This window comes from Elephas maximus, chromosome 3, assembly GCF_024166365.1.
Source record: "Elephas maximus indicus isolate mEleMax1 chromosome 3, mEleMax1 primary haplotype, whole genome shotgun sequence".
NCBI lineage: Eukaryota > Metazoa > Chordata > Mammalia > Proboscidea > Elephantidae > Elephas > Elephas maximus.
The window spans coordinates 209836625-209861471 of NC_064821.1; the positions used below are offsets into that span (position 1 = coordinate 209836625).

General features: G+C 41.8%; 1 pseudogene; it reads right to left on the reverse strand.

The window, feature by feature from the left end:
• Positions 1–3450: 3450 nt before the first annotated feature.
• On the reverse strand, positions 3451–4775 carry LOC126073928 (putative methyltransferase-like protein 7A; annotated as a pseudogene).
• Between the last annotated feature and the right edge of the window lie 20072 nt (positions 4776–24847).

Consider the following 24847-nt stretch of genomic DNA (forward strand, 5'->3'; position numbering starts at 1 on the left):
CAAAATAGAGGTCCCGGACAGAGCTGGAGAAAAATATAGAACAAAATCATAACTCACAACAGAAGACCAGACTTACTGGCCTGACAGAGACTGGTGAAACCCCGAGAGTATGGACCCCGGAAACCCTTTTAGCTCAGTAACAAAGTCACTTCTGAGGCTCACCCTTCATCCAAAGATTAGACAGAACCATAAAACAAAACGAGACTAAAGGGCACACTAGGCAAGGGGCAAGGACTAGAAGGCTGGAGGGAACAGGAAAGCTGATAACAGGGAACCCAAGGTCAAGAAGGGGTTGGTAACCAATGTCATAAAACAATATGTGTACTAACTGTTTAATGAGAACCTAGTTTGTTCTGTAAACTTTCATCGGAAGTATAATAATAATAAATTTAAAAAAGTTAAAAAGAAAAGAAATTCTTAGGCAGGCAGAGCCTTCAGCTTTTGCTTTCTATTTCCTCTCCCTCTCTTGATAGCTCCTTCTCCTTCCCTGGTTTAAATACGATTTGAAAGTTTCAGACCTTGGTTTTCAACTTTCAATGTCTCTCAAACACACCAGAGAACACAATGTGGTCAATCTGATCACTGGGGCATCACCACTCAGGCAAGATATTGCACACTAATCTATCTGTCCACCACAGGCCAAGTCCTCTCTTCTCTCTCCCTTCCTTTCTCTGTTTCTGCAACTGAATTTTTAGTCAGAAAATCCACTCCCGTTGAACCCCCTTCAGGGTTGGGTGTTGCCCTCCGGTTCTGCCAAAGCTCCCCTCCCTGCTCTCAAGGAGCTCCTTATATTTGAGCTGGCATCCAGGGGAAGCACACCATGCCCTTTTTTTTTTTTTACACATTACATATGGCTGCTCTTGGGCTACAATGGTAGGGCTGAGTAGTTGCAATAAAGACCGTGTGGCCCCCAAAGCCTAGAGTATTTTTACCTGATCCTTTTCAGGAAGCCCTGGTAGCATAGTGGTTGACAGCTGCAGCTGCTAACTAAAAGGTTGGCAGTTCAAGTCCACCAGGTGCGCCTTGGGAACCATATGGGGCAGTTCTACTCTGTCCTATAGGGTTGCTACGAGTCAGAATTGACTTGATGGCAACGGGTTTGGCTTTTTTGGGGGTTTTTTGGTCCTTTACAGAAAAGGTTTGCCAATCTTTTTCTAAGGCAAAAAAACAAACCAACAAAAACATATGATAACAATAGTGCAAAGGATAGGTGGGAAATGGAGATACACCGTTGTAAGGTTCTTGTACTCTACATGAAGGTGGACTGTGATAAGTTGAAGATGTATGTTGTAAACCCTAGATAAACCACTAAAAATAATAATAATGATAATGATAAAAGAGGTATAGCTAATAAGCCAAGAGCAGAGATAAAACAGAGTCATAGAAAGTACTCAATCCACAAAAGGCGTATAAAGAGGGAAAGAATAAACAAAGAACAGACAGTAAATACAGGGGAAACAAATTGCAAGGTTGTAGATTAAACCCAACTATATAAATAATTATATCAAACAGATTATCTAAACCCTCTGATTAAAAGGCAGAGATTGTCAGATTAGATTACTTTTAAAAGCAACACTCAACTTATGCTGTCCATAAGAAATCCACTTTAAATATAAAGACATAAATGTGTTAAAAAAGTAAAAGGGTAGGAAAAGATAAGCCATGCAAACCCTAGTCAAAAAACAGCTGGAGAGGCTATATTTAAGCCAGACAAAGTAAACTTCAGGACAAAGGATATTACCAAGGAGAAGAACACACTATGATAAATGGGTCAGTTCTTCAAGAAGACATAACAGTGCTAAATGTGTATTGCTCTAAACACAGAGCTTCAAAACACATGAAGCAAAAGCTGATAAAAAAGAAAAACAGGCAAAATTCAAAATTATAAGTTAGAGTCCAACATTCCCTCCCAGTAGCTGAAAGAACAAGTAGACAAAAAATAAGTAAGAATAGAGAAGATTTGAACACTAACAACCAGCTTGACTTAGTTGATACAAAACGCTCCATCCAATGACAGCAGAATACATACTCTGTGGGGCATTCATCAAGACAGGCTACATTCTGGCCTACAGAACAAACCTCAATAAATTTTAAATGGCTGGTTTCATATATGTTTCCTGCCACAACAGAATTAAACTAAAAATCAATAACAGAAAAGGAAAAAAAAAAAAGCCAGTGCTGTCCAGAGCGTAGAGAACATTCTCGTACACTGTTGACCAAAACCATAAACCCAAACCCACTGCTGTAGAGTCAATTTCAACTCATAGCAAACCTATAGGACAAAGTAGAACTGCCCCATAGAGTTTCCAAGGAGTGCCTGGTGGATTTGAACTGCCGACCTCTTGATTAGCAGCCGTAGCACTTAACCACTACACCACCAGCGTTTCCACACTGTTGACAGAAGGGTAAAATAGCATAACCTTTTCGCAGGTTACTTTGGCTCCATGTACCAGAAACTAAAATTGTGCCTTCCTTTAATCCAACTATTCTGTTTCTAGGAATTTATCCTAAGGAAATAGGCACGGATATGGATAAAGACTTAAGTACCAGAATGTTCAATACAGTGTTACTGTTAATAGCAAAAAAAAAAAACAAAGCTGAAATGTCTTAAAGGTCCAACAATAGTAGATTAAATGAATTTTGAAATACTCTTATAGTAGAATACTTTACAGAAATTTAAAATATGTTTCTAGAAAAAGAAGAACACAGGAAAATGTTTACCATGAAATGTTAAAGTGAAAAAAATAAGTAGATTATGAATAACAATACATTGAGTATATCCCAGTTGTGTGTGTGTGTGTGTGTGTGTGTGTGTGTGTAAAACACTAAAGGGCATGTATCATAATGTCAACCTCAGTTATCTCTGCTCACGGAATAACAAATAATTAATTATAATTTTCTTCTGCATTCTTCTGTGTAAAATCCAAATTCTCTGTAACAAATATATATTGCTTTTGGAGTCAAAAAAGTAAGTTTTATTTAAGAAAATTTTTCTGTTACATTCAATTTTGGAAAACATGTTGCTTAAACTTAAGCCTATTACTACATCATGCAGAGGTACGTTCTTTCATTTTTGTTTGTTTAAATGAAACAAGTAATTGTTGGGTAACTGCTAATAATCTCCTAGGTGGGTGTGGGAGGGGGTAGGTAGGAAGTTAAGGAGGGAAAGAGAGGAACAAGCTGCCCAGAATCAGTGAGAAGGGGCTTCGCAGTGCTGTAGTAAGCTCCGGGTCAGAGAAACACATGGCATGGCGGGAGAATGAGAGAGCAGCTTTGGCAAGCCGGCCAGAAGTATGTCTCTCTTCTTTTCACGGGTTCGCGCCTCAGTTGCCTTGTATCATTACTAATTTAGCTCTACCTCACCCACCCACCACACACTGAATTCTACCAGTATAGTCTCCCCTTTCTGGAATGACTCTCTTTGTCCCTTTTTTTTTTTTTTTTAATTAAAACAAGAGATTTATTGAAAGAAAAAAGACAACTCCAGCCAGGGACGTGCCAGATCTCATGAAAATGAAATCAAACCTTTTGGCTAACAGCAGTTACAAACATGTAATTATAGGGTTAGATGAAGAACTCCGGCTATAATATCCTGATGGGTGGGTGAGTAATTAGCAAAGTAGGAGGCAGGACATCTCCAAGTGGTGGCTTTAAGATGATTGGATTAAAGGGTATATGTGTGCCCTTTAGACTGGTATATGCTAACTAGTTATGGGAAAAACCACAAAGATCTTAAAAACAATTTGCTCTTTTACATTTGAATGGTTACCTTCTCAGGAACGCACAAGTAGGAGCTTTTAAACAAAATGGGGTCTGGCCTACTCCTAGGCCAGCCACCTTGGATATGCCAGACACCACTGTTATGAAGCTCTTATTCAAAATATAACAGAAAACTTTTAAGTCTGTAATTAAACTTGAACTAAAAACGGGTTTCCCTTCTCCCAATTAGTATTTTAAATGTAAAACTGAAGCCTTAGAGTATTTGAGCCACTGTGCTCTCTACTGCCGGCACCACACTCTTTCACAGCATATCCGAAGATGTGGGGGCGCACCAGAACCCAGGCCAGAGGGGCCTGCAAATGCTGCAGCCTCAGCTTAGAAAAGCCGGCCCTCTCCAGGGTCTTCCAGCTCTCTCTGGTCAGGTTGCACCCATCAAACAGAAGGAGCCAGAAGGGTTACAGGACCTGTTGCCAGAAGTAGGTCCAGGTCGAAGGCTTAGCTGCCACATGCTCCATGAAATAAAGAGCTCCTCCCTGCCTCAGCACTCTGCACACCTCTTGGAGCATCCGCTCCTGGCTCTCCACGGAGCACAGGACCAGGGTGCAGACCACCACATCCACAGAGCCATCGGCCACCTGGTGCATGTTCTCCCCAACAGCCACCACGAAGTGCTCTAATTGCAGGTTAGGGTGCTCTGCGATGCTCCTGATCAAGAAATTCTCAAAGTTGGGGTTGGGGTCAACACAGGTCACCCTGCATCCAGGCGGAAAGAACTTGAAGTTGGCTCCCGTGCCACAGCCCACCTCCAGCAGACAGAGTTTCCCAGAGGGGCCCGCAAACTCCTAAAGATTGCTGAATAGCTCCCGCTTCTTGCTTGCCATCTGTTCATTGTAGATCACACTGAACCTCATCAAGAAGTAGGGCATATCCGGCTCCATATGCCCAGAAAGTTCAGTAGGTACAGGGGAAGTGCCAGGATGAAGATAGCCAGCTGGAGAATGAGGACGGTAAGCGCCATCACTTCGGAAGAAAAAACTGTAACAGGCTGCTAACAGCCTGACTCATTTAACCGCAGGACGTAGGCTCTGGCCACACCGCAGAGCCAATCACCTGCAAGAGGAGGGAGGAACTGGCTGTGCTGGGAAAATGCAGCTCCAGTCAAGCTAAGGGCAAGAGGCCCTTTTCCTAATTAGTAAACAAGTTTGGCACAAGTTTACTCATAGCTTAGTTTTCAGGAAGCGAAACGAAACGGTTTGCAACTTTTCTTTAGAAGAAAAATTTATTATAATCCCTTCTTTATAATCCCTCTATTCCAGGTGCCCCTTGTCTGCGTTTGGAAACTATTCCTATTTTCCTGCTGGAGTTTCACACCATAGCGCTCACGTACACCCCAGCTCGGAGGGCCAAACACTTTTAAACAGGAAACAGAATCTGTGGATGGAGCCTGATTAAACAAACGCCTATCTCCAAGGCCCCTTTAACACAACATGTGCCCTTCCTTCCTCCTAGCCTCCCCAATTCCCCCAACCCACGTCAAAAACAAAGGTCATGCCTGCCTGGTGACTCACAGTTCACAAGTATTCGCCCTTGGCTTTCTGGGCAGAGGGTCTCAGATGTTCATAACTCAACAGCAAGGTTATTCTTAAATTACTGTTTTGGCCAGCACACGTTTTAAAGGACAGGTCTCAGTCTTCAAACTGTACCCAACTACCACGCAACCAGCTAACTTAGATAAAAGCAGTTTGCAGGATATTCACATTTGAGAAGCTAAAGTATTCAAAAAATAGTTTTAAACATTCATCTGTTTCTAACAAGTAAAGCCTGGGCTTCAGGGTGACCCGGGAAACAGAAATTTTTTTAAATAATGATAGCTACTTTTTAAAATTGGGGTGATGGATACAGGGAGTGTACTGTTGTTTCATTATTTGTTATATCTTGTACATTTTTTATGAATATCTTTATCTACTCCATTTCTAAACAACTTATTTGAGGCAGAATTAACATGATAAACTGTACACATTTAAAGTGTACAGTTTGATAAATTTTTTTTTTAACTTTTATTAAGCTTCAAGTGAACGTTTACAAATCCAATCAGTCTGTCACATATAAGTTTACATACATCTCACTCCCTACTCCCACTTGCTCTCCCCCTCTTGAGTCAGCCCTTTCAGTCTCTCCTTTTGTGACAATTTTGCCGGCTTCCCTCTCTCTCTATCCTCCCATCCCCCCTCCAGACAAGAGTTGCCAACACAATCTCAAGTGTCCACCTGATCTAATTAGCTCACTCTTCATCAGCGTCTCTCTCCCACCCGCTGACCAGTCCCTTTCATGTCTGATGAGTTGTCTTCGGGGATGGTTCCTGTCCTCTGCCAAGAGAAGGTCTGGGGACCATGGCCGCCGGGATTCCTCTAGTCTCAGTCAGACCAGTAAGTTTGGTCTTTTTATGAGAATTTGAGGTCTGCATCCCACTGATCTCCTGCTCCCTCAGGGGTCCTCTGCTGTGCTCCCTGTCAGGGCAGTCATCGATTGTGGCCGGGCACCAACTAGTTCTTCTGGTCTCAGGATGATGTAGGTCTCTGGTTCATGTGGCCCTTTCTGTGTCATGGGCTCTTAGTTGTCGTGTGGCCTTGGTGTTCTTCATTTTCCTTTGCTCCAGGTGGGTTGAGACCAATTGATGCATCTTAGATGGCCGCTTGTTAGCATTTAAGACCCCAGACGCCACATTTCAAAGTGGGATGCAGAATGATTTCATAATAGAATTATTTTGCCAATTGACTTAGAAGTCCCCGCAAACCATGTTCCGCAGACCCCTGCCCTTGCTCCGCTGACCTTTGAAGCATTCATTTTATCCCAGAAACTTCTTTGTTTTTGGTCCAGTCCAATTGAGCTGACCTTCCATGTATTGAGTGTTGCCTTTCCCTTCACCTAAAGCAGTTCTTATCTACTGATTATTCAATAAAAAACCCTCTCCCACCCTCCCTCCCTCCCCTCCTCGTAACCACAAAAGTATGTGTTCTTCTCAGGTTTACTATTTCTCAAGATCTTATAATAGTGGTCTTATACAATATTTGTCCTTTTGCCTCTGACTACTTTCACTCAGCATAATGCCTTCCAGGTTCCTCCATGTTATGAAATGTTTCACAGATTCGTCACTGTTCTTTATCGATGGGTAGTATTCCATTGTGTGAATATACCACAATTTATTTACCCATTCATCCGTTGATGGACACCTTGGTTGCTTCCAACTTTTTGCTGTTGTAAACAGAGCTGCAATAAACATGGGTGTGCATATATCTGTTTCTGTGAAGGCTCTTGTATCTCTAGGGTATATTCCGAGGAGTGGGATTTCTGGGTTGTATGGTAGTTCTATTTCTAACTGTTTAAGATAACGCCAGATAGATTTCCAAAGTGGTTGTACCATTTTACATTCCCACCAGCAGTGTATAAGAGTTCCAATCTCTCCGCAGCCTCTCCAACATTTATTATTTTGTGTTTTTTGGATTAATGCCAGCCTTGTTGGTGTGAGATCACATCTCATCGTAGTTTTAATTTGCATTTCTCTAATGGCTAATAATCGAGAGCATTTTCTCATGTATCTGTTGGCTGCCTGAATATCTTCTTTAGTGAAATGTGTGTTCATATCCTTTGCCCACTTCTTGATTGGGTTTTTTGTCTTTTTGTGGTTGAGTTTTGACAGAATCATGTAGATTTTAGAGATCAGGCGCTGGTCGGAGATGTCATAGCTGAAAATTCTTTCCCAGTCTGTAGGTAGTCTTTTTACTCTTTTGGCAAAGTCTTTAGATGAGCGTAGGTGTTTGATTTTTAAGAGCCCCCAGTTATCGGGTTTCTCTTCATCATTTTTGGTAATGTTTTGTATTCTGTTTATGCCTTGTATTAGGGCTCCTAGGGTTGTCCCTATTTTTTCTTCCATGATCTTTATCGTTTTAGTCTTTATGTTTAGGACTTGGATCCTGGTGTAAGGTATGGGTCCTGTTTCATTTTTTTGCAAATGGATATCCAGGTATGCCAGCACCATTTGTTAAAAAGGCTATCTTTTCCCCAATTAACTGACTCTGGTCCTTTGTCAAATATCAGCTGCTCATACGTGGATGGATCTATATCTGGGTTCTCAATTCTGTTCCATTGGTCTATGTCCCTGTTGTTGTACCAATACCAGGCTGTTTTGACTACTGTGGCTGTATAATAGGTTTTGGAATCAGGTGGAGTGAGACCTCCCACTTTCTTCTTCTTTTTCAGTAATGCTTTACTTATCCGAGGCTTCTTTCCCTTCCATATGAAGTTGGTGATTTGTTTCTCCAGCACATTAAAAAATGACATTGGAATTTGGATCGGAAGTGCATTGTATGTATAGATGGCTTTTGGTAGAATAGACATTTTTACTATGTTAAGTCTTCCTATCCATGAGCAAGGTATGTTTTTCCACTTAAGTATGTCCTTTTGAATTTCTTGTAGTAGAGCTTTGTAGTTTTCTTTGTATAGGTCTTTTACATCTTTGGTAAGATTTATTCCTAAGTATCTTATCTTCTTGGGGGCTACTGTGAATGGTATTGATTTGGTTATTTCCTCTTCGGTGTTCTTTTTGTTGATGTAGAGGAATCCAAGTGATTTTTGTATGTTTATTTTATAACCTGAGACTCTGCCAAACTCTTTTATTAGTTTCAGTAGTTTTCTGGAGGATTCCTTAGGGTTTTCTCTGTATATAATCATGTCATCTGCAAATAGTGATAACTTTACTTCCTCCTTGCCAATCCAGATACCTTTTATTTCTTTGCCTAACCTAATTGCCCTGGCTAGGACTTCCAGCACGATGTTGAATAAGAGCGGTGATAAAGGGCATCCTTGTCTAGTTCCCGTTCTCAAGGGAAATGCTTTCAGGTTCTCTCCATTTAGAGTGATATTGGCTGTTGGCTTTGCATAGATGCCCTTTATTATGTTGAGGAATTTTCCTTCCATTCCTATTTTGGTAAGAGTTTTTATCATAAATGGGTGTTGGACTTTGTCAAATGCCTTTTCTGCATCAATTGATAAGATCATGTGGTTTTTGTCTTTTGTTTTATTTATGTGATGGATTACATTAATGGTTTTTCTGATATTAAACCAGCCTTGCATAAAAAATGGTATAAATCCCACTTGATCATGGTGAATTATTTTTTTGATGTGTTGTTGGATTCTATTGGCTAGAATTTTGTTGAGGATTTTTGCATCTATGTTCATGAGGGATATAGGTCTATAATTTTCTTTTTTTGTAATGTCTTTACCTGGTTTTGGTATCAGGGAGATGGTGGCTTCATAGAATGAGTTGGGTAGTATTCCGTCATTTTCTATGCTTTGGAATACCTTCAGAAGTAGTGGTGTTAACTCTTCTCTGAAAGTTTGGTAGAACTCTGCAGTGAAGCCGTCCGGGCCAGGGCTTTTTTTTGTTGGGAGTTTTTTGGTTACCGTTTCAATCTCTTTTTTTGTTATGGGTCTATTTAGTTGTTCTACTTCTGAATGTGTTAGTTTAGGTAGGTAGTGTTTTTCCAGGAATTCATCCATTTCTTCCAGGTTTTCAAATTTGTTAGAGTACAATTTTTCATAATAATCTGAAATGATTCTTTTAATTTCATTTGGTTCTGTTGTGATGTGGTCCTTCTCGTTTCTTATTCGGGTTATTTGTTTCCTTTCCTGTATTTCTTTAGTCAGTCTAGCCAATGGTTTATCCATTTTGTTAATTTTTTCAAAGAACCAGCTTTTGGCTTTGTTAATTTTTTCAATTGTTTTTCTGTTCTCTAATTCATTTAGTTCAGCTCTAATTTTTATTATTTGTTTTCTTCTGGTGCCTGATGGATTCTTTTGTTCCTCACTTTCTATTTGTTCAAGTTGTCGGGACAGTTCTCTGATTTTGGCTCTTTCTTCTTTTTGTATGTGTGCATTTATCGATATAAATTGGCCTCTGAGCACTGCTTTTGCTGTGTCCCAGAGGTTTTGATAGGAAGTATTTTCATTCTCGTTGCATTCTATGAATTTCCTTATTCCCTCCCTGATGTCTTCTATAACCCAGTCTTTTTTCAGCAGGGTATTGTTCATTTTCCAAGTATTTGATTTCTTTTCCCTAGTTTTTCTGTTATTGATTTCAAGTTTCATTGCCTGTGGTCTGAGAAGATGCTTTGTAATATTTCGATGTTTTGGACTCTGCAAAGGTTTGTTTTATGACCTCATATGTGGTCTATTCTAGAGAATGTTCCATGTGCACTAGATAAAAAAGTACATTTTGCAGCAGTTGGGTGGAGAGTTCTGTATAAGTCAATGAGGTCAAGTTGGTTGATTGTTGTAAGTAGATCTTCCGTGTCTCTATTGAGCTTCTTACCGTATGTCCTGTCCTTCTCCGAAAGTGGTGTGTTGAAGTCTCCTACTATAATTGTGGAGGTGTCTATCTCGCTTTTCAATTCTGTTAAAATTTGATTTATGTATCTTGGAGCCCTGTCATTGGGTGCATAAATATTTAATATGGTTATGTCTTCCTGATCAATTGTCCCTTTTATCATTATATAGTGTCCTTCTTTATCCTTTGTGGTGGATTTAAGTCTAAAGTCTATTTTGTCAGAAATTAATATTGCTATTCCTCTTCTTTTTTGCTTATTGTTTGCTTGATATATTTTTTTCCACCCTTTGAGTTTTAGTTTGTTTGTGTCTCTAAGTCTAAGGTGTGTCTCTTGTAGCAGCATATAGATGGATCGTGTTTCTTTATCCAGTCCGTGACTCTCTGTCTCTTTATTGGTGCATTTAGTCCATTTACATTCAGCGTAATTATAGATAAATAAGTTGTTAGTGCTGCCATTTTGATGCCTTTTTATGTGTGTTGTTGACAATTTCATTTTTCCACATACTTTTTTGTGCTGAGACATTTTTCTTAGTAAATTGTGAGATCCTCATTTTCATAGTGTTTGACTTTATGTTAGTTGAGTCGTTACGTTTTTCTTGGCTTTTATCTTGAGTTATAAAGTTGTTATACCTTTTTGTGGTTACCTTATTATTTACCCCTATTTTTCTCAGTAAAAACCTAACTTGTATTGTTCTATATCGCCTTGTATCACTCTCCATCTGGCAGTTCAAGGCCTCCTGTATTTAGTCCCTCTTTTTGATTATTGTGATCTTTTACCTATTGACTTCCATGATTGCCTGTTATGTATATTTTTTTTTTAATTAATCTTAGTTTATTTTTGTGATTTCCCTATTTGAGGTGATATCAGGACATTCTGTTTTCTGTCCTTGTGTTGTGCCGATATCTGATATTATTGGTTTTCTGACCAAACAATATCCGTTAGTATTTCTTGTAGCTTTGGTTTGGTTTTTGCAAATTCTCTAAACTTGTGTTTATCTGTAAATATCTTAATTTCGCCTTCATGTTTCAGAGAGAGTTTTGCTGGATATATGATCCTTGGCTGGCAGTTTTTCTCCTTCAGTGTTCTGTATATGTCGTCCCATTCCCTTCTTGCCTGCATGGTTTCTGCTGAGTAGTCTGAGCTTATTCTTATTGATTCTCCCTTGAAGGAAACCTTTCTTTTCTCCCTGGCTGCTTTTAAAATTTTCTGTTTATCTTTGCTTTTGGCAAGTTTGATGATAATATGCCTAGGTGTTTTTCTTTTTGGATCAATCTTAAATGGGGTTCGATGAGCATCTTGGATAGATATCCTTTCATCTTTCATGATGTCAGGGAAGTTTTGTGTCAGGAGTTCTTCAACTATTTTCTCTGTTTTCTGTCCCCCCTCCCTGTTCTGGGACTCCAATCTCCCGCAGGTTATCCTTCTTGATAGAGTCCCACATAATTCTTAGGGTTTCTTCATTTTTTTAAATTCTTTCATCTGATTTTTTTTCAGCTATGTTGGTGTTAATTCCCTGGTCCTCCAGATGTCCCAGTCTGCATTCTAATTGCTCGAGTCTGCTCCTCTGACTTCCTAGTGCGTTGTCTAATTCTGTAATTTTATTGTTAATCTTTTGGATTTCTACATGCTGTCTCTCTATGGATTCTTGCAACTTATTAATTTTTCCAGTATGTTCTTGAATAATCTTTTTGAGTTCTTCAACAGTTTTATCAGTGTGTTCCTTGGCTTTTTCTGCAGTTATCCTAATTTCGTTTGTGATGTCTTGAAGCATTCTGTAAATTAGTTTTTTATATTCTGTATCTGATAATTCCAGGATTGTATCTTCATTTGGGAAATATTTTGATTCTTTTGTTTGGGGGATTGGAAAAGCTGTCATGGTCTGATTCTTTATGTGGTTTGATATGGACTGCTGTCTCCAAGCCATCACGGGGAAACTAGTTTTTCCAGAAAATCTGCTAAAAAAAAAATGCAGTCAGATCCCTATCAGAGTTCTCCCTCTGGCTTAGGCTATTCGGATGTTAATGAAGCCTCCTGGGGAGGGCGGGGGAGGGAACAGAGAGATAGGAGAGTAGTACCTCAGAATATAGCCAGAGTTGCTTGTCTTGCTTGTAATGACTATTATATCTGAGATTCCCATGGGGCGCGTCGCCTATGTATGCTGGCTGTGTGGAGATTGCCCCCGGGGGGTCTGGGCCGCTGGAGTCACAGTCAGATCCTCCGCTTCCAGCCCCACGCCCAGGGTCAAGGCTCCCCTGCTGGGACGGTGCACTCTCGAATCCAAAATCAGTCCCTGCCTCCCGGGGACTTCTCGTCCCACCAGCTGCATCGCCGCGCCCCCTCCAAGAACCGGCTGGGCCCCCTCCCGGGGTTAGTTCAGGTGAGTGGAGCAGCTCCCCGTGCTTGTGCCGTGACCAAGTGTCCTGGTTGGGACGCTGTTCTCCCCACTCCAATACCAGTCGCTGCCTCCTGGGGACTTCTCCCACCGGCTGCGTCCCACGCCGCCCGAGCGAACCGGCTGGACCCCCTCCCGGGGTTAGTTCAGGGGGGTGGAGCAGCTCTCCGTGTTTATTCCGTACCTGCGTCCAGTCCAAATCCTGGCGGGACGGTTCCCTGGCTGGGACGCTGCTCTCTCCGCTCCAAGACCAGTCACTGCCTCCCGGGGACTTCTCCCACCAGCTGCGTCGCTACGCCGCCCAAGCTAACCGGCTGGGTCCCCTCCCGGTGTTAGTTCAGAGGGGTGGAGCAGCTCTCTGTGCTTGTGCCATACCTGACTGGTACGCTGGCTCCAGGCTCTGAAAACAATTGCTGCTTCCCCGTATTAGTTCGTTCTCCGTCTCTAAATCTGTGTTTGTTGTTCAGCATTCGTAGATTGTTATGTATGCGATTGATTCACTTGTTTTTCCGTGTCTTTGTTGCAAGAGGGATCTGAGGTAGCGTCTGCCTAGTCCGCCATCTTGGCCCCGCCTCCCCTCTTTGTCCCTTTTTAAACTATGAAGCACAGTGAGTTGAGGAGCCTTTTATACTTTAGTGTGAATTAATTAAGTCAACATATTTAGCAGTGCTACAGGCAAGACATTAAGGTAAGGGGAGACAGGGGACGATATCAGAGTTCCTGAACCTGACAGGCCCCACAGAAAGCTTACGCTCCCCTTTAAAATTAGGTAAAACCCCTGATTTTTGAGAAGAAAGAGCAAATGGGAGAGATGGAGAAAGGGGGTAGGAACTCTGACAGGGATGTGGTGGTTTTTAAATGTTTCCACAAAATCTTTGACACCTCTCCCTTCAAGAGGGGAACTTAACTGCCCTGCTCTTGGATGCGGGCAGGACTTAGTTACTTGCTTCTAATGAACGGAATAAGGCAGAAGTGGTAGTGTATGATTTTAGAGACTCAGTCAAAAGGCATAGTGGCAAGCCTCTCTCTCTCTCTCTGTCTCATCACTTGCCATGAAGACAGCCAGCTGCCATGTGGTGAGAATACTCAAGCAGTCCTATGGAGAAACCCATTTGTGACAAACTGAGGCCTCCAGTCCACAGCCATGTGAGTGAGGCATCTTAGAAGCAGATCCTCCAGCCCCAGTCTTCAGATGTCTGCAGTCCTGGCCAACAGCTTGACAGCAGACTCATGAGACCCTGAGCCGGAACCAACCAGGGAAGGTGCTCCTGTTTTCCTAATCTGCAGAAACTGTGTGAGATAATATTTGTTGTTCCAAGCTGCTAAGTTTTGGGGTAAATTGTTGCACGGCAATAGAAAACTGATACAAGATAAAGAGGTAGACTGGGGAAAGGGGAGCTATTTTCTTTTATCTTGGATTTCAGATTCTCCCTTTCCCCTCAAAGTCTGCGTGTGCTTAGCGAAGAGGCTAAAGGGAAGAAGGGGAGGCCTGAGGAATGTACCTCACAATACCACCATTAAACCCCCCTTTTGGAACCATGAGCACAAACCCTAAAATTTAAGGTTGCAAGGGTGAGGGGTATGTGCTCATTCATTCCCTAATTCAACAGGTGTGTATTGAGTAGGCACCGGGCCTGGAGACAAAGTGTACCTTGTGGTATGCAGACCAATGTGTGAGGACTCCAGTCTCTTTCTCTGGTGTCTACTTACAAATGTACCACAGTCCAGTGCAGAAGATATTGTTACAGGCTTACGGATGAAGGTTCAATTGTTGACTCGTCTTTGTTCACACAGGGCTCCATCGAGGTCGAATGGCAAGCATATTTTATGTTTCTAGGTCAGTCAATCACCATGGCTTTTTGGAGATAGATATACTTCCAAGGACTTAGTGGGAGGAAACTAGTGAAGTAAAATGAAATCCCCTGAAACAGGAGCCCAGGAATCTAGCATCCAGCCTGCTTGTTTTCATACACGCAGGCCCACTCATTTATCTCCTGTCCCCTCTCTGCCAGACCCTTGCTCAGGGCCGCACATATATCACACTAAAGCTAAAAATCAAAGTGCTGTTGGGGTGTGACGCTGAGACCTGGTTCTGAATACTGGGTGGGGAACTCAGCCAGAAAGTGACTGCCCTTTCCTGGCACCTTCACCCAAGGTTATTCCTACGATCCATCAGTCCCAGACTGATTATAAAAACAAGGCGTTGGTCTCAGCTAACAAATCCTGGGCAGTACCTGCAAGCCCCATTCAGTTCCAGCTTCCCTCACTGAATCTCATCTCCCAGGTCCAAATTCTTGGCTCCACCACCCTTTGTCCGCTTCTGCCCTCCAGCACCCTCCCCCCGAGCCCCCAGTTCCTTCTTCCAGATTCCACCTGCATTTATTTGTGCCTTGGTCTTCTGTCACTCTGCTCATCTCTGGCTTCAGCATTTCTCAGTATGTTGGTTGGTAATTCCCCACCAAGGAGTTATATCCCCCAGAGAAAGAAGAAATACTGGGACACAAGAAAGAACCTTGAGATTGTCTGAGACCCCGGAAGCCTGAAGCAGGATGGGACGGAAGCCAGACTCACCTGCTAAAGCTGAACTCTTCACATGGCTCTTGACCTTTCACAGCCAATACCTAGTTTGAGACCAGAAATGCAGGTGCTGTTGTAAAGGAGTTTGTGTACCTGAAGCTACTACATGAATGATGTTTTTTGTTTTTTTTTTTTGTTGGGAGTTTTTTGATTACCGTTTCAATCTCTTTTTTTGTTATGGGTCTATTTAGTTGTTCTACTTCTGAATGTGTTAGTTTAGGTAGGTAGTGTTTTTCCAGGAATTCATCCATTTCTTCTAGGTTTTCAAATTTGTTAGAGTACAATTTTTCATAATAATCTGAAATGATTCTTTTAATTTCATTTGGTTCTGTTGTGATGTGGTCCTTCTCATTTCTTATTCGGGTTATTTGTTTCCTTTCCTGTATTTCTTTAGTCAGTCTAGCCAATGGTTTATCCATTTTGTTAATTTTTTCAAAGAACCAGCTTTTGGCTTTGTTAATTCGTTCAATTGTTTTTCTGTTCTCTAATTCATTTAGTTCAGCTCTAATTTTTATTATTTGTTTTCTTCTGGTGCCTGATGGATTCTTTTGTTCCTCACTTTCTATTTGTTCAAGTTGTCGGGACAGTTCTCTGATTTTGGCTCTTTCTTCTTTTTGTATGTGTGCATTTATCGATATAAATTGGCCTCTGAGCACTGCTTTTGCTGTGTCCCAGAGGTTTTGATAGGAAGTATTTTCATTCTCGTTGCTTTCTAAGAATTTCCTTATTCCCTCCCTGATGTCTTCTATAACCCAGTCTTTTTTCAGGAGGGTATTGTTCATTTTCCAAGTATTTGATTTCTTTTCCCTAGTTTTTCTGTTATTGATCTCTAGTTTTATTGCCTTGTGGTCTGAGAAGATGCTTTGTAATATTTCGATGTTTTGGACTCTGCAAAGGTTTGTTTTATGACCTAATATGTGGTCTATTCTAGAGAATGTTCCATGTGCGCTAGAAAAAAAAGTATATTTTGCAGCAGTTGGGTGGAGAGTTCTGTATAAGTCAATGAGGTCAAGTTGGTTGATTGTTGTAAGTAGATCTTCCGTGTCTCTGTTGAGCTTCTTACTGGATGTCCTGTCCTTCTCCGAAAGTGGTGTGTTGAAGTCTCCTACTATAATTGTGGAGGTATCTATCTCACTTTTCAATTCTGTTAAAATTTGATTTATGTATCTTGGAGCCCTGTCATTGGGTGCGTAAATATTTAATATGGTTATGTCTTCCTGATCAATTGTCCCTTTTATCATTATATAGTGTCCTTCTTTATCCTTTGTGGTGGATTTAAGTCTAAAGTCTATTTTGTCAGAAATTAATATTGCTATTCCTCTTCTTTTTTGCTTATTGTTTGCTTGATATACTTTTTTCCATCCTTTGAGTTTTAGTTTGTTTGTGTCTCTAAGTGTAAGGTGTGTCTCTTGTAGGCAGCATATAGATGGATCGTGTTTCTTTATCCAGTCTGTGACTCTCTGTCTCTTTATTGGTGCATTTAGTCCATTTACATTCAGCGTAATTATAGATAAATAAGTTGTTAGTGCTGCCATTTTGATGCCTTTTTATGTGTGTTGTTGACAATTTCATTTTTCCACATACTTTTTTGTGCTGAGACATTTTTCTTAGTAAATTGTGAGATCCTCATTTTCATAGTGTTTGACTTTATGTTAGTTGAGTCGTTACGTTTTTCTTGGCTTTTATCTTGAGTTATAAAGTTGTTATACCTTTTTGTGGTTACCTTATTATTTACCCCTATTTTTCTCAGTAAAAACCTAACTTGTATTGTTCTATATCGCCTTGTATCACTCTCCATCTGGCAGTTCAAGGCCTCCTGTATTTAGTCCCTCTTTTTGATTATTGTGATCTTTTACCTATTGACTTCCATGATTGCCTGTTATGTATATTTTTTTTTTAATTAATCTTAGTTTATTTTTGTGATTTCCCTATTTGAGGTGATATCAGGACATTCTGTTTTCTGTCCTTGTGTTGTGCCGATATCTGATATTATTGGTTTTCTGACCAAACAATATCCGTTAGTATTTCTTGTAGCTTTGGTTTGGTTTTTGCAAATTCTCTAAACTTGTGTTTATCTGTAAATATCTTAATTTCGCCTTCATGTTTCAGAGAGAGTTTTGCTGGATATATGATCCTTGGCTGGCAGTTTTTCTCCTTCAGTGTTCTGTATATGTCGTCCCATTCCCTTCTTGCCTGCATGGTTTCTGCTGAGTAGTCTGAGCTTATTCTTATTGATTCTCCCTTGAAGGAAACCTTTCTTTTCTCCCTGGCTGCTTTTAAAATTTTCTGTTTATCTTTGCTTTTGGCAAGTTTGATGATAATATGCCTAGGTGTTTTTCTTTTTGGATCAATCTTAAATGGGGTTCGATGAGCATCTTGGATAGATATCCTTTCATCTTTCATGATGTCAGGGAAGTTTTGTGTCAGGAGTTCTTCAACTATTTTCTCTGTTTTCTGTCCCCCCTCCCTGTTCTGGGACTCCAATCTCCCGCAGGTTATCCTTCTTGATAGAGTCCCACATAATTCTTAGGGTTTCTTCATTTTTTTAAATTCTTTCATCTGATTTTTTTTCAGCTATGTTGGTGTTAATTCCCTGGTCCTCCAGATGTCCCAGTCTGCATTCTAATTGCTCGAGTCTGCTCCTCTGACTTCCTAGTGCGTTGTCTAATTCTGTAATTTTATTGTTAATCTTTTGGATTTCTACATGCTGTCTCTCTATGGATTCTTGCAACTTATTAATTTTTCCAGTATGTTCTTGAATAATCTTTTTGAGTTCTTCAACAGTTTTATCAGTGTGTTCCTTGGCTTTTTCTGCAGTTATCCTAATTTCGTTTGTGATGTCTTGAAGCATTCTGTAAATTAGTTTTTTATATTCTGTATCTGATAATTCCAGGATTGTATCTTCATTTGGGAAATATTTTGATTCTTTTGTTTGGGGGATTGGAAAAGCTGTCATGGTCTGATTCTTTATGTGGTTTGATATGGACTGCTGTCTCCAAGCCATCACGGGGAAACTAGTTTTTCCAGAAAATCTGCTAAAAAAAAAATGCAGTCAGATCCCTATCAGAGTTCTCCCTCTGGCTTAGGCTATTCGGATGTTAATGAAGCCTCCTGGGGAGGGCGGGGGAGGGAACAGAGAGATAGGAGAGTAGTACCTCAGAATATAGCCAGAGTTGCTTGTCTTGCTTGTAATGACTATTATATCTGAGATTCCCATGGGGCGCGTCGCCTATGTATGCTGGCTGTGTGGAGATTGCCCCCGGGGGGTCTGGGCCGCTGGAGTCACAGTCAGATCCTCCGCTTCCAGCCCCACGCCCAGGGTCAAGGCTCCCCTGCTGGGACGGTGCACTCTCGAATCCAAAATCAGTCCCTGCCTCCCGGGGACTTCTCGTCCCACCAGCTGCGTCGCCGCGCCCCCTCCAAGAACCGGCTGGGCCCCCTCCCGGGGTTAGTTCAGGTGAGTGGAGCAGCTCCCCGTGCTTGTGCCGTGACCAAGTGTCCTGGTTGGGACGCTGTTCTCCCCACTCCAATACCAGTCGCTGCCTCCTGGGGACTTCTCCCACCGGCTGCGTCCCACGCCGCCCGAGCGAACCGGCTGGACCCCCTCCCGGGGTTAGTTCAGGGGGGTGGAGCAGCTCTCCGTGTTTATTCCGTACCTGCGTCCAGTCCAAATCCTGGCGGGACGGTTCCCTGGCTGGGACGCTGCTCTCTCCGCTCCAAGACCAGTCACTGCCTCCCGGGGACTTCTCCCACCAGCTGCGTCGCTACGCCGCCCAAGCTAACCGGCTGGGTCCCCTCCCGGTGTTAGTTCAGAGGGGTGGAGCAGCTCTCTGTGCTTGTGCCATACCTGACTGGTACGCTGGCTCCAGGCTCTGAAAACAATTGCTGCTTCCCCGTATTAGTTCGTTCTCCGTCTCTAAATCTGTGTTTGTTGTTCAGCATTCGTAGATTGTTATGTATGCGATTGATTCACTTGTTTTTCCGTGTCTTTGTTGCAAGAGGGATCTGAGGTAGCGTCTGCCTAGTCCGCCATCTTGGCCCCGCCTCCCCTCTTTGTCCCTTTTTAAACTATGAAGCACAGTGAGTTGAGGAGCCTTTTATACTTTAGTGTGAATTAATTAAGTCAACATATTTAGCAGTGCTACAGGCAAGACATTAAGGTAAGGGGAGACAGGGGACGATATCAGAGTTCCTGAACCTGACAGGCCCCACAGAAAGCTTACGCTCCCCTTTAAAATTAGGTAAAACCCCTGATTTTTGAGAAGAAAGAGCAAATGGGAGAGATGGAGAAAGGGGGTAGGAACTCTGACAGGGATGTGGTGGTTTTTAAATGTTTCCACAAAATCTTTGACACCTCTCCCTTCAAGAGGGGAACTTAACTGCCCTGCTCTTGGATGCGGGCAGGACTTAGTTACTTGCTTCTAATGAACGGAATAAGGCAGAAGTGGTAGTGTATGATTTTAGAGACTCAGTCAAAAGGCATAGTGGCAAGCCTCTCTCTCTCTCTCTGTCTCATCACTTGCCATGAAGACAGCCAGCTGCCATGTGGTGAGAATACTCAAGCAGTCCTATGGAGAAACCCATTTGTGACAAACTGAGGCCTCCAGTCCACAGCCATGTGAGTGAGGCATCTTAGAAGCAGATCCTCCAGCCCCAGTCTTCAGATGTCTGCAGTCCTGGCCAACAGCTTGACAGCAGACTCATGAGACCCTGAGCCGGAACCAACCAGGGAAGGTGCTCCTGTTTTCCTAATCTGCAGAAACTGTGTGAGATAATATTTGTTGTTCCAAGCTGCTAAGTTTTGGGGTAAATTGTTGCACGGCAATAGAAAACTGATACAAGATAAAGAGGTAGACTGGGGAAAGGGGAGCTATTTTCTTTTATCTTGGATTTCAGATTCTCCCTTTCCCCTCAAAGTCTGCGTGTGCTTAGCGAAGAGGCTAAAGGGAAGAAGGGGAGGCCTGAGGAATGTACCTCACAATACCACCATTAAACCCCCCTTTTGGAACCATGAGCACAAACCCTAAAATTTAAGGTTGCAAGGGTGAGGGGTATGTGCTCATTCATTCCCTAATTCAACAGGTGTGTATTGAGTAGGCACCGGGCCTGGAGACAAAGTGTACCTTGTGGTATGCAGACCAATGTGTGAGGACTCCAGTCTCTTTCTCTGGTGTCTACTTACAAATGTACCACAGTCCAGTGCAGAAGATATTGTTACAGGCTTACGGATGAAGGTTCAATTGTTGACTCGTCTTTGTTCACACAGGGCTCCATCGAGGTCGAATGGCAAGCATATTTTATGTTTCTAGGTCAGTCAATCACCATGGCTTTTTGGAGATAGATATACTTCCAAGGACTTAGTGGGAGGAAACTAGTGAAGTAAAATGAAATCCCCTGAAACAGGAGCCCAGGAATCTAGCATCCAGCCTGCTTGTTTTCATACACGCAGGCCCACTCATTTATCTCCTGTCCCCTCTCTGCCAGACCCTTGCTCAGGGCCGCACATATATCACACTAAAGCTAAAAATCAAAGTGCTGTTGGGGTGTGACGCTGAGACCTGGTTCTGAATACTGGGTGGGGAACTCAGCCAGAAAGTGACTGCCCTTTCCTGGCACCTTCACCCAAGGTTATTCCTACGATCCATCAGTCCCAGACTGATTATAAAAACAAGGCGTTGGTCTCAGCTAACAAATCCTGGGCAGTACCTGCAAGCCCCATTCAGTTCCAGCTTCCCTCACTGAATCTCATCTCCCAGGTCCAAATTCTTGGCTCCACCACCCTTTGTCCGCTTCTGCCCTCCAGCACCCTCCCCCCGAGCCCCCAGTTCCTTCTTCCAGATTCCACCTGCATTTATTTGTGCCTTGGTCTTCTGTCACTCTGCTCATCTCTGGCTTCAGCATTTCTCAGTATGTTGGTTGGTAATTCCCCACCAAGGAGTTATATCCCCCAGAGAAAGAAGAAATACTGGGACACAAGAAAGAACCTTGAGATTGTCTGAGACCCCGGAAGCCTGAAGCAGGATGGGACGGAAGCCAGACTCACCTGCTAAAGCTGAACTCTTCACATGGCTCTTGACCTTTCACAGCCAATACCTAGTTTGAGACCAGAAATGCAGGTGCTGTTGTAAAGGAGTTTGTGTACCTGAAGCTACTACATGAATGATGTTTTTTGTTTTTTTTTTTTGTTGGGAGTTTTTTGATTACCGTTTCAATCTCTTTTTTTGTTATGGGTCTATTTAGTTGTTCTACTTCTGAATGTGTTAGTTTAGGTAGGTAGTGTTTTTCCAGGAATTCATCCATTTCTTCTAGGTTTTCAAATTTGTTAGAGTACAATTTTTCATAATAATCTGAAATGATTCTTTTAATTTCATTTGGTTCTGTTGTGATGTGGTCCTTCTCATTTCTTATTCGGGTTATTTGTTTCCTTTCCTGTATTTCTTTAGTCAGTCTAGCCAATGGTTTATCCATTTTGTTAATTTTTTCAAAGAACCAGCTTTTGGCTTTGTTAATTCGTTCAATTGTTTTTCTGTTCTCTAATTCATTTAGTTCAGCTCTAATTTTTATTATTTGTTTTCTTCTGGTGCCTGATGGATTCTTTTGTTCCTCACTTTCTATTTGTTCAAGTTGTCGGGACAGTTCTCTGATTTTGGCTCTTTCTTCTTTTTGTATGTGTGCATTTATCGATATAAATTGGCCTCTGAGCACTGCTTTTGCTGTGTCCCAGAGGTTTTGATAGGAAGTATTTTCATTCTCGTTGCTTTCTAAGAATTTCCTTATTCCCTCCCTGATGTCTTCTATAACCCAGTCTTTTTTCAGGAGGGTATTGTTCATTTTCCAAGTATTTGATTTCTTTTCCCTAGTTTTTCTGTTATTGATCTCTAGTTTTATTGCCTTGTGGTCTGAGAAGATGCTTTGTAATATTTCGATGTTTTGGACTCTGCAAAGGTTTGTTTTATGACCTAATATGTGGTCTATTCTAGAGAATGTTCCATGTGCGCTAGAAAAAAAAGTATATTTTGCAGCAGTTGGGTGGAGAGTTCTGTATAAGTCAATGAGGTCAAGTTGGTTGATTGTTGTAAGTAGATCTTCCGTGTCTCTGTTGAGCTTCTTACTGGATGTCCTGTCCTTCTCCGAAAGTGGTGTGTTGAAGTCTCCTACTATAATTGTGGAGGTATCTATCTCACTTTTCAATTCTGTTAAAATTTGATTTATGTATCTTGGAGCCCTGTCATTGGGTGCGTAAATATTTAATATGGTTATGTCTTCCTGATCAATTGTCCCTTTTATCATTATATAGTGTCCTTCTTTATCCTTTGTGGTGGATTTAAGTCTAAAGTCTATTTTGTCAGAAATTAATATTGCTATTCCTCTTCTTTTTTGCTTATTGTTTGCTTGATATACTTTTTTCCATCCTTTGAGTTTTAGTTTGTTTGTGTCTCTAAGTGTAAGGTGTGTCTCTTGTAGGCAGCATATAGATGGATCGTGTTTCTTTATCCAGTCTGTGACTCTCTGTCTCTTTATTGGTGCATTTAGTCCATTTACATTCAGCGTAATTATAGATAAATAAGTTGTTAGTGCTGTCATTTTGATGCCTTTTTATGTGTGTTGTTGACAATTTCATTTTTCCACATACTTTTTTGTGCTGAGACGTTTTTCTTAGTAAATTGTGAGATCCTCATTTTCATAGTGTTTGACTTTATGTTAGTTGAGTCGTTACGTTTTTCTTGGCTTTTATCTTGAGTTATGGCGTTGTTATACCTTTTTGTGGTTACCTTATTATTTACCCCCATTTTTCTAAGTAAAAGCCTAACTTGTATTGTTCTATATCGCCTTGTATCACTCTCCATATGGCAGTTCAATGCCTCCTGTATTTAGTCCCTCTTTTTGATTATTGTGATCTTTTACCTATTGACTTCCATGATTCCCTGTTATGTGTATTTTTTTTTTAATTAATCTTAATTTGTTTGTTTTTGTGATTTCCCTATTTGAGTTGATATCAGGACGTTCTGTTTTGTGACCTTGTGTTGTGCTGATATCTGATATTATTGGTTCTCTGACCAAACAATATCCTTTAGTATTTCTTGTAGCTTTGGTTTGGTTTTTGCAAATTCTCTAAACTTGTGTTTGTCTGTAAATATCTTAGTTTCGCCTTCATGTTTCAGAGAGAGTTTTGCTGGATATATGATCCTTGGCTGGCAGTTTTTCTCCTTCAGTGTTCTGTATATGTCGTCCCATTCCCTTCTTGCCTGCATGGTTTCTGCTGAGTAGTCAGAACATATTCTTATTGATTCTCCCTTGAAGGAAACCTTTCTTTTCTCCCTGGCTGCTTTTAAAATTTTCTGTTTATCTTTGCTTTTGGCAAGTTTGATGATAATATGCCTAGGTGTTTTTCTTTTTGGATCAATCTTAAATGGGGTTCGATGAGCATCTTGGATAGATATCCTTTCGTCTTTCATGATGTCAGGGAAGTTTTGTGTCAGGAGTTCTTCAACTGTTTTCTCTGTTTTCTGTCCCCCCTCCCTGTTCTGGGACTCCAATCACCCGCAGGTTATCCTTCTTGATAGAGTCCCACATAATTCTTAGGGTTTCTTCATTTTTTTAAATTCTTTTATCTGATTTTTTTTCAGCTATGTTGGTGTTAATTCCCTGGTCCTCCAGATGTCCCAGTCTGCATTCTAATTGCTCGAGTCTGCTCCTCTGACTTCCTAGTGCGTTGTCTAATTCTGTAATTTTATTGTTAATCTTTTGGATTTCTACATGTTGTCTCTCTATGGGTTCTTGCAACTTATTAATTTTTCCAGTATGTTCTTGAATAATCTTTTTGAGTTCTTCAACAGTTTTATCAGTGTGTTCCTTGGCTTTTTCTGCAGTTATCCTAATTTCGTTTGTGATGTCTTGAAGCATTCTGTAAATTAGTTTTTTATATTCTGTATCTGATAATTCCAAGATTGTATCTTCATTTGGGGAAGATTTTGATTCTTTTGTTTGGGGGGTTGGAGAAGCTGTCATGGTCTGCTTCTTTAAGTGGTTTGATATGGATTGTTGTCTCCGAGCCATCACTGGGAAACTAGTTTTTCCAGAAAATCCGCTAAAAAAAAATGCAGTCAGATCCCTATCAGAGTTCTCCCTCTGGCTTAGGCTATTCGGATGTTAATGAAGCCGCCTGGGGAGGGTGGGGGAGGGAACAGAGAGATAGGAGAGTAGCACCTCAGAACATAGCCAGAGTTGCTTGTCTTGCTTGTAATGACTATTATATCTGAGATTGCCGCGGGCGCCTTGCCTATGTGTGCTGGCTGTGTGGAGATTGCCCCCGGGGGGTCTGGCCCGCTGGAGTCACGGTCAGATCCTCCGCTTCCAGCCCCACGCCCAGCGTCAAGGCTCCCCTACTGGGATGGTGCACTCTCGACTCCAAGATCAGTCGCTGCCTCCCAGGGACTTCTCGTCCCCCCAGCCACGTGGCCGTGCCACCTCCGAGAACCAGTTGGGCCCCCTCCTGGGGTTAGTTCAGATGGGTGGAGCAGCTCCCCGTGCTTGTGCCGTGACTGAGTGTCCTGGCTGGGACGCTGTTCTCCCCGCTCCAATACCAGTCGCTGCCTCCCGGGGACTTCTCCTACCGGCTGCGTCCCACGCCGCCTGCGCGACCTGGCTGGGCCCCTTCCCGGGGTTAGTTCAGGGGGGTGGAGCAACTCTCCGTGTTTATGCCGTACCTGCATCCAGCCCAAATCCCTGCAGGATGGTTCCCCGGCTCAGACGCTGCTCTTTCTGCTCCAAGACC